The following is a 9177-nucleotide window of genomic DNA, read 5'->3' as shown; positions in this document are numbered from 1 at the left end:
ACGTATAATTTACAGAGAAGGAAAACTCTGATTCCAAAAAACCTCTGCTGCCTTGCGGCATACCTCTTCAGGGGAAAGGCTAAGGGAGTAAACCCCGACAGAAAATCCGGAGCCGGAGTCCCTAAGGCGGTTTGACGTTGTAGTCAACACCGGCAACTCCTGCGGCGCACCTGAAGCCAAGCTGTATTGACTCCGTCTTTCCCTTGGACCCTTCAGCTGCGAAGAGAGGGGGGGTCTGCTGCATGGGCAACAGCAGACCCTCCATATCACCCTGCCCAGGCTCTGTAGCTTCAGCTTCACTGGAGAGGACACTCCAGCGACATCCCAAGATGTCGATTCAACACGGGAGGAGACAGATACCGTGTCACTCCCGAGTCGGACTGCACAGCCATTCTCGGCGGTGCAGATAGACTCTTAAGAAGCTACACCATCGTCTCTCGAGACGGACAGCTGCCGACAACGTATAATTTAGAAAAACTCAACAGGCGGCAATTCTATACATTTTATTGTTATGCAAATATGAAGAAGGTAGTCCCCGATTCTTCCACGTAGAGCCCAGAGGCAGGTGTGTACAGGGTGAGGCTGCAGAGAATCTCTTTCCTTTATTTTCATGGAGAAAGAATTTAATTATTTCTTATTCCAATACTCTATCCTTCAGATTCTGTACAAAAATACACGTGAAAATAACTGTTCATAATTATGTAAAACTGATAAGACATACTTATTTTTTCAATTCTGTTTTGAAATTTAATTTTGTTTTTTTCTAAAGATATCAACATTATTTATGTAAATAACACCGAAGTGTGTCTGCTATTTAACTTTGTTTGAGATTATCTTTATCACTAAGATTTAGGGAATGCCACTTTAGGGAAAAAACAATTTTCAGGTTATCATATAAGTGAAAAAAACATATTCTGGAAGGAAATGCTCAGGAGACCCAAGATGTTGCTGTAGAATTGCTTTTCACTCCCTCACCAATAATTTCATGAATTTTAGCGTAATTAACACACTTCATGGGACTTAAGTAACATTTGTTGCTTTTCTATCAGCATGCAAATTTGAGAATGATATGGATCTGCACAGGAGATGGGAACAACTGTTCTCGAGGTAATAACTTGTGCACTACTTCCCAATGCAGAAAGAGGTGACAGATATAGAATCACTCAGGTTTTATTAGGGAGTTAACATATGTTTTATTGCAGCTACAAATGCTAAAAGCAGATATGTCATAAAATTAACTAAAGTTAAATGATTTATTATTTTGGAATTTTGTGTCTCCATTTTCTTAAAAGTTGTACTAAATAATAGGGCCTATTGTTGTCAGATCAGTCACATATTTGGATAAATAGGAATACAATGTTCTTACAAACAAACAAAAATATTCACTGAGTTAGCAGGTACTCTGTCAATAGGAAGAAGTTATCTCAACAATAGGAAGTTATTGCTGGTTGGTCCATGTATTTATGTGTGTGTGCATGTGTATGTTTATGTGTGTGCACATTAAACATTGTCACTACAGTCAGTTTTTTTAACCTGAGACTCATTTTCTTTTATAAGATTTTGGAACATTTGAAAAAAGAATCCTGTCCCTGACCTGGGTAGAGTTGCACCTGGTTTGGTGGTGCTTATCTCATATCAGCCAGGGACAAAGTAACTCCTTGTTTATCCCAGGTTGGCTTTTGGTTTGTGCCCATGCCTGGTTCATGCCTCAGAGACATGGATTAGTGGGGAAAAAATGAAAAAAGAATCAATTAGAGACTTCTGGCCAGGATGGAGACCTAGACAGACATGCTGCATCTCCCTCCACAACTAGGAAGGAATACAACTACCTCAAAACTAGAGACAACTAGAAGTTCTAGAAAATCAAGCTGCATGGAAGTCCAACAAACAAAGAAATAAAGGAGAAATACTCATCCAGACAGGTAGGAGGGGCAGAGCTGAGGGAGAGAGGACGTGGTGTGGTGACAGCAGCAGTGGCAACATCAGTGGCAGTGGCAGGCTGGTAGAAAGCACAGGCACACATTTTTAAAAATCAGAAGGGACACATGTGGAGCACTCCTAGCACCAGACCAGACCTCACAGCTCATGGTCCCACTGCCAGAGAAAATAAAGCCTTATTGTTTTTGACTGTGCAAACCAGTGGGGTTTGGGGTGGAGGAAGAAACTGCCAATCTTTCTGCAGAGTCTGCTTGTTTAAAGGGCCCCCATGGTCCTAGAACATCCACAGACCCACCCACTCTGGGAATGATGGCCAGGGCAACAGCTAGAGAGGCGCCAGTCCCATACAAGTGGGAGAAGTACCTGGAAAAGGAGCAAGTGCTGAGTAAGTGGCATTATTTCCTCTCTGACCCCTCCCCCACATGCAGTGCCACAACATGGTGAAAGAGGTTGCCCTCTACTGACAAATACCTAAGACTCCGCCCCTTACAGTGTAACAGGAGTGACAGCTCTACCTAAGATACAGAGGCAAACAAACACAGGAGCCTGTCAAGATGAGGAGACAGAAGTATGGCCCAAAAGGGGGAATGGATCAAGGTTCCAGTGAGAGAACTAAGCGACTAGGAGATAACCAACCTAACAGATGCAGACTTCAAAACACTGGTGATAAAGATGATCACAGGCTTGACAGATATGCTTAAGTACAGCAAATACATAAGGGAAGAACTGAAAGCTATGCTAAATGAAATGAATGAAAAATCCATACAAAATCAATGGTGAAGGGAAGTAAACCAGGGTTCAATGATTTGTAACATAAGGAAGAAAAAACAGTCAACCAGTAAGGAATAAGGACACAAGAATTGAAAAAAATGAGGAGAAGCTTAGAAACCTCTGGGACAACTTTAAACATACCAACATCCAAACCACAGGGGTGCCAGAAGGAGAAAAGGAAGAGCAAGAACTTGAAAACTTATATAAGAAAATAATGAAGAAAAACTCCCCAAATTTGGTGAAGGAAAGAGACATACGAGTCCAGGAAGCACAGAGAATCCCAAACAACCTAGACCCAAAAAGGACCACACCAAGACACATCATAATTGAAATGCTAAAGGTTCAAGATAGAGACAGAATCTTAAAAGCAGCAAGAGGAAGCAGAGAGTTACCTACAAAGGGGTGCCTTGAAGACTCTAAGCTGATTTCCCAAAAGAAACTCTGCAGGCAAGAAGGGACTGGCAAGAAGTATTCTAGGTGATGGAAAGCAAGGACTTACAACTAAGATTACTCTATCCAGCAAAGCTATCATTTAGAATAGAAAGGCAAATAAAGTGCTTCCCGGACAAGGTAAAGCCAAAGGAGTTCATCATCATCAAGCTACTACTATATGAAATGTCAAGGGGACTTACTTAAGAAAAAGAAGATCAAAATTATGAAAGTTAAAATGACAACGAATTCACAACTATCAACAACTGAATCTAAAATATAAAAACAAAACCCAACTAAGCAAACCAGAATAGGAACAGAATCATAGGTTTGGGGATCATTTGGAAGGTTATCAGCTGGGAGGGGGGAGGAGGAGAAATGGGGAAATGGTACAGGGATTAAGAAGCATAATTGGTTGGTACAAAGTAGACAGGGGGAAGTTAAGAATAACATAGGAAAGGGTGAAGTCAAAGAACTTATATGTACGACCCATGGACATGAACTAAGGAGGGTGTGGTTGCAGGAGGGAAGGGGGTTACTGAGTAGAGGGCACCAAGGGGGAAAAGTTGGGACTACTGTAACAACATAATCAATAAAATACACTTAAAAATATAAATAAATAAATAAATAAGCTAAACAAAATAAAAAGAATCAAGTAGAAAAAGGGTTCATTTCTTGTCCTACATTTATATATAGAGATGAGGTAGTCTGATTATTTTTATAATTCTAAAACTTGCCTAAAAAAAGTTTGATATAGAAGAGAGAAAAGTATGCAAACAATCCATTACATGATAGATCTTGTGAAATGACATTTTAATATAGAAGTCTAATTCAAGGTTATGCATGTACTGCTTTGAGTTAAAACAAAATAAATACAATTGGATAAATGTACAAATTCACGTTCTTATATGTACTTAATGCATTTGTACATTTAAACATATGTAATATGTACAATGAAGAAGGGGACAATGTGTATATTATCTAGTGCTTTAAATATATAAATATATTTCTTAAGGCACATTATCTACAATAGTTCTATTAATCAGGTTTCTCATCTATTGCTTTCTCATCTAAGACAAATATAAATAAATATGTAAATCCAGAAACATATTAAAAACCAAGTTTTCCTTAATGTGTTCAGTTTTGGCACAACCCTGATCCAAGAAAATGCTCCTATGCTTTATATGATAGAACTGTATTGAAGACTCATTTATCCCATATGTCTTATTTTTATTTAACCACAGACAAATTATTTTAAGCTTTCAAGATCATTTTAGCATACTGCAGTAGCACTTCTTTATATCAATAGTGTATTTCAAAAATAAATTATGAGAAATGCAGTAACTAAGCTAACATGAACGGCATACTGAATAAAATCAAAGTCTCATTATCATACCACATGAAAAGGAGCTATGAGCCCCTAAGTAGAAATGGTGCTTTTAAAGTCTAAGCTTTACTCTATAGACCATATATCAAAGCTTATTGAAAAGGAAAAATCTACTAGAAAGAATAAGAAATGAAGTCTATGTAGAAGTTGAGTTTCTTGCAAGTTGTCAAAGGGAAGTACACCACTACTGAAGTGAGTGGAGTGGAAGAAAAGAGTAGAAGTAACACCAATAGTTCTACTTGAAGTTCTACTAAGAAGATTGAAGTAGGATATTAATGCACTGCTTCCTTCATTGAAAATGTCTTGCCAAAAAAAAAGTTAGGTCTGGTAAACTTAACAGAGAGCTAAGTGACTTAATTGTTTTACATATTGTTACAAGATCCTTAATAGCTCACAAATTGGTATCAAAATCTGAGATGAGTGGTGAGTCCAAAAACATACTTGGAGTAGCCCTGCAAAAGTATTCCAAGATTCAAATAATCAAATTATAACACTAAAACAAAATACATCTCTTGTAATTATATAATAGGAATGTTACAAAATAGAATATCATAAATTTTAGTATATATATTTTTGCTTTATTTAATAAATTTTATTTTAAATATTAGCTTTACAGAATAAATGTTTATTTATTTTCATTTATATTTCTCTTTTTCAAAGACATATGGTCATCTCATAAACCTAAAGTGGAATTGTTAAACTAGGAATTGTTTTTCCAATGTAATATGAAATATCTTCCTTCTATCACCTTTTAAGTCAACATTTGCTCTACATATGCATTTTTGCTATAAGTATTCAGTCATTTCATATAAAATTATATAAGGTCAAACATGTACTGATGATAATTCTGAAGAAATGTATTTTAATTGTTACACATTTACTAAGTCAAAACTAAACTTTGTGTGTTCATTTTTTATAACCTCCTGCAAATCGTTTCTAAAAAACTCACCAGCTGTATTATCATCCACTCAATTTTGTGGTTCCCAGACACTTGTTCCAGAAGCCTGTGTTCTGTGATGCATAGCTAAATTTTTCTCTTCAAACTTCATTCAAAAATCAGATAAAAATGGTGTATTTGTTTTCATTTGTACTGCTGAGACAAATTTCCAAGATGCAGCTGCTCCTGCCGGGGGTGCCACTTCAGCAAACTGACATTTAAATAACTTTCGTGTTCATGAAAATGTTCTGCTAGACCAGAAATGCAGTATATGTAGTCGGCCAATCCTCAAATGCCAATTCAACTCTGCACTCTATATTTTCTTGTTCCTTTCTCACAGAGAACCAGTAGTCCCAACCAATCAGGAATTTTCTATTTTTCTTTTCCTTATTCCATACTCATTATGTATTTTTTTCTTCTTTGTTCCTTACTATTTTCTCTATAAAAGTTGCCACTTTCTTCTCTGTATAAAAGTCCTCTGAGGATGAAGAAAGCTCACTTCACGAAGTGTTCAATAAAGCTTGTTTGGATCACCTAAATCGTCTTTGTTAATAATTTTAATATCAATCCATATTTTACCTCCAGATTCTTTAATGATACTTAAGCTAGATCAATCCTCAGACAACATAGCTTTCATATTGAGAAGGATTAACTCCATATATGGCCATAATTTAAGTATAAAATAAGAGATTTAAAATTTCATTTAACATAATATCTGTTCTTTACTATTTCACAAAGAAATAATGTTTTTCATCTCCAGACTAATATAGGTTAGATCTTGACTCAGATCTCGAAATTTCCAGTTTGCATCAAACAATAACAAAAATTTCAGTTACATATGGATATTTAAAAATTAAGCCCAGATGGTCTGAAAAGTCACAAATGGTGCATGCATTGGCCCTTTCAATTTCAATTTGGAGTTATTTTGTGATTATACTATCCTTACCTAATTTGGCTTATAATGTTTCTAGAAATATTTCCAGCCTGTAGATAAAATTTATGGAAATTATGTTGCTATTTATTGAGATAAATGAAGTGTTTGATCTTTAAAAGACCAAGTAAATAATATTGGGAAATATATAAAACTCATTATAACAAGGTCTCAGATTGATTCTAATCTATATTTTTTCCAAGAATAAGGCATGTCTAGGTAAGTATGGAGATTAGTGTCATGCCTTGTTGACCTACCTGCAGCCTCATTATTTTTATATAAAGAAATAAAAAATCTCTTGGAAGCTAGATTACTTAGGGAAGACTGCAGATACACAAATGCAGCTAAAAAAAGTATCTCAACTTGGAAAGAAGAGTTAATTATTGTACATTACATTGCCTATCAATTAGATTTTTCCATTTCAATCTGAAGTCATGCATTAATTTCAGATTGAGAAACTTGTAATAAAAGAGTAAGAAAATTTTGTTTTTACATGTCTCTGCACACCCTATGCAACTTTAAGAAGAAAAAGGGTGTCAAACTTTCTGACACATTTTAGCAGTGAAGGTTAGTTACTTCAACATCAGCACAATCAGAAAACCCAAGCTAACTATTAGCCACTTTGACACCATCCAACACTATTGACAAAGATATCGTCACCATCAAGACTGTTGATAACTTCACTGGGCACCTGAGGCTGAGCTGCCTCCAACGCCCTGGCTCAGTTGGAAACTCCATATCGAGCAGAGGTTTCATAAACATGGGAGAACAAATTTATCCAGGACACTGTATTTTGTCTGGGGGGATGGGAGGTGGCTAACCTCTCTAGGAGAGAAGAGCACAGAACTTCCATCTCCCATGCCTTTTATTGAGGAGGGGACTCAGGAGATACAAGGTCAAGACTTATGAATCATCAATAAGCTTTCAGATGCTTGGGTTACAGTTGACAGTTACTGATTATAGATATCAATATAGAGAGCACAGTAACCAGTCTGTGTTAGGGTCTATTAAACATCTTGACACCACATTGGCATTAGGTCAAGGTTTCATACATTCTTTGCTATAGATTGTTTATTGTTAACTAAGAGATAAGGAAAGCGAAGCAAGCTCTAAAGCATATTATGCATTCATTAAATCCAATTTTCATGGGAACCCTCTGAGTGGCCTTCGGTCCTGTCTGCCGCACAGCCTTTTGGTTTTTTGCTGATACTTAAAGGTCTTCCTGGGGGGGAGTGGGCACATCATCACAGCTTGGGCTACAATTCCTGAAAGCACAAGGAGCAGTCCCCTACAGGCACCAGCTGTCATTTTGTTGCTTCTGAAATCATCATTAATAGGTAGCAGGAAGAGTGAAGAATGGGAATATTTAGGGAGTTTCCAAAATTAGATAGGATGAAGTCAGAGAAATAGATATTATTGATTTCCACTGTGACTTATCTTTATCATTCTTTAAATCTTACCCTTTCCTCTTCCAGAGTCTATGACCAGGTATATAAATGGTAATCATTACAAAAGAGGTAGAAAAAGCAGATACAATTTAAAATGTTATTCCTTCTTTCTTTATTTTCAGTCAACCTGTATTTTATTGACTCAAATCAAACTGTATGAATATCATTACTCTAAAACATAAATAATGTAGATATAATTTTACTTGATATTATTCTAATAAAATAATTGTAAATATTCTGTATTTATACCCTGTATGCAAATTTTATTTAGTTTATTTTTTATTGTATTTTTCCCATTACCATTTATCTTCTTAATACCATCTTCCACCTCCACCCTCATCCCTTCCCAAAGATATTTTTCTGTAAGGAGTATTTTCTTCAAATGTCCCCAAATATATCTGGTACATCACAACCAGTGTAGGAAATCTTGAGAGAGGAATAAAATTTTTTAGAAAGCTTGTTCTTTCTCCTCATAAATGTACTAATACTAAACAAATATTAATAAATAAACACAAACTATACTCTAAAAATAAATTAAATTAAAATGTGTTTTAAAAGTTTCTATTTAATGACAAATTCTTTTAATATTTGATAGATAATACACATTCAATAACCTTTGACTAATCATGTATTATTAATGAATAAACTCTCAGTTCTCTAGTCAGAAATAAGCATAATCCACAAATTTGGTGTTTATTTATTTTAATCAAGAGTTTTGTCTTCTGTGTAAATTTAAACGTGAAATATTCTGGTGTAACATTGCATAATAAAAGAAATATTGTCCACATGAGATGTGACAATTTCTTCAGTTTCCTTTCTTTGTAGTCTTCCCTCCCCTTACACCTCTGAATTCTAACATTCCTAATTACCATCCTGTTAGAACTACCCTTCCTCAAGACTCAGTAGTTATTGACCAGCTACTTTTTTAATTATAAAAAGCACTATCTTTTAAAAAATGTTTTTGCAAAGAAAATACATTACAGCTATATATCTTGAGAGGGATTGTAAAATAGAAATGTTCTTTTCTTAAAAATGTTCACTGAATTTATTGAGGTGACATTGGTTAATAAAATTACATGTTTCAGGGGTACAATTCTATAATACATCATCTGTATATGGTATTGTGTGTTCACCACCTCAAGTTTCTTCTAACACAATTTATCCTCCCTTTACCCTCTTCTACCTCCCAAAACTCCCCCTTTCCTCTCGTAATCACCGTACTGTTGTCAGTGTCTATGAGTCTTTTTTTTGTTTAATTCTTTCACCCGTTTCACCAAGTCCCGCAAATCCTCTCCTCTCTGACATCTGTCAGTCTGTTCTTAGTGTCTGTAAGTCT

At 35.6% G+C, this 9177-nt stretch overlaps 1 non-coding gene across 1 annotated transcript; it reads left to right on the top strand.

The window, feature by feature from the left end:
* The first annotated feature begins 1584 nt into the window (after positions 1 to 1584).
* Positions 1585 to 1720, top strand: LOC149996025 (small nucleolar RNA SNORA48). Its single transcript, XR_016507551.1, has one exon. It is a non-coding gene; the product is annotated as a small nucleolar RNA SNORA48 (small nucleolar RNA).
* Positions 1721 to 9177: the final 7457 nt, after the last annotated feature.

Source organism: Furipterus horrens, unplaced genomic scaffold, assembly GCF_987537825.1.
Source record: "Furipterus horrens unplaced genomic scaffold, mFurHor1.1.pri manual_scaffold_12, whole genome shotgun sequence".
Taxonomy (NCBI): Eukaryota; Metazoa; Chordata; class Mammalia; order Chiroptera; family Furipteridae; genus Furipterus; species Furipterus horrens.
This window is presented reverse-complemented; position numbering and strand designations above follow the sequence as displayed.